At 28.9% G+C, this 1,025-nt stretch overlaps 1 non-coding gene across 1 annotated transcript; it reads left to right on the top strand.

Annotated features, from left to right (window-relative positions):
- The first annotated feature begins 261 nt into the window (after positions 1-261).
- On the top strand, positions 262-333 carry TRNAG-UCC (transfer RNA glycine (anticodon UCC)). The gene has a single exon. It is a non-coding gene; the product is annotated as a tRNA-Gly (tRNA).
- The last annotated feature ends 692 nt before the right edge of the window (positions 334-1,025 follow it).

The following is a 1,025-nucleotide window of genomic DNA, read 5'->3' on the forward strand; positions in this document are numbered from 1 at the left end:
ATTGAAGCGTTCAAGAAGCTAAGAGGCTTAATGGAAATTGAATCATTAGCCAACATGAATTTAGGTGGTGTGCTGAGAGTAGTGTAAAATAGAGGACTTGCAACACTTATAAAAATATCATCAATTGTGTAAACTGTTGCAAATTAAATTTATGTTATGCGTTACGTCTCGCTAATCCTCCATAGGTATCTATAATTTATTTATTTATTTATGAGTTACAACTTGTATTATTAATTTAATTTCCACGAATCGTTCATCAAAGCGTTTGTAGTCCAACGGTTAGGATAATTGCCTTCCAAGCAATAGACCCGGGTTCGACTCCCGGCAAACGCATTCATTTTTAATTTGAATAAAGTGAATTTTTTTTTTTTAAACAGGAAAAATGCATAGTGATTTTTCTTCGTTTTATTATACTAGTTTTATATCATCATCACTTTTCAAGTGATAAATTTATAAAATTCCAAGCAATAGACCCGGGTTCGACTCCCGGCAAACGCATTCATTTTTAATTTTTTATAAATTTATCACTTGAAAAGTGATGATGATATAAAACTAGTATAATAAAACGAAGAAAAATCACTATGCATTTTTCCTGTTTAAAAAAAAAAAAATCACTTTATTCAAAAAAAAAAATCACTTCATTTTTCTACAGGAAAAAAAAAACTATTGATTGCCAAAAAAAAGTACTATTTATAATCAGAAGTATTTTCCATCGTAACAAAAAGTAAATTTAAAAAAAAAATATCATAACAAAAAAGTAGTTGGCAAAAACTTAACTCACATTTCACAAGTAATTAAATATAGGAAAATGATCAAACGCACGACAATATTTGTCGTCAAGTATGCACAAATGGCTCTATAGTTGTCATTTAGCTTTTTCTCTTAACTTTGATTTGATCCAAAATGATAAATGTTGCATTTCCTAGAATTTTCTTATGATAAATCACAACAAAGCACTTTCTTATGCGGTGATCTTTATCCAAATCACTTCTGCATGTGTTTTATAACTGGAATGGGTGGATTAT

This window comes from Medicago sativa, chromosome 4 (genome assembly GCF_051527215.1).
Source record: "Medicago sativa cultivar Bolivia chromosome 4, Bolivia_mono, whole genome shotgun sequence".
NCBI lineage: Eukaryota > Viridiplantae > Streptophyta > Magnoliopsida > Fabales > Fabaceae > Medicago > Medicago sativa.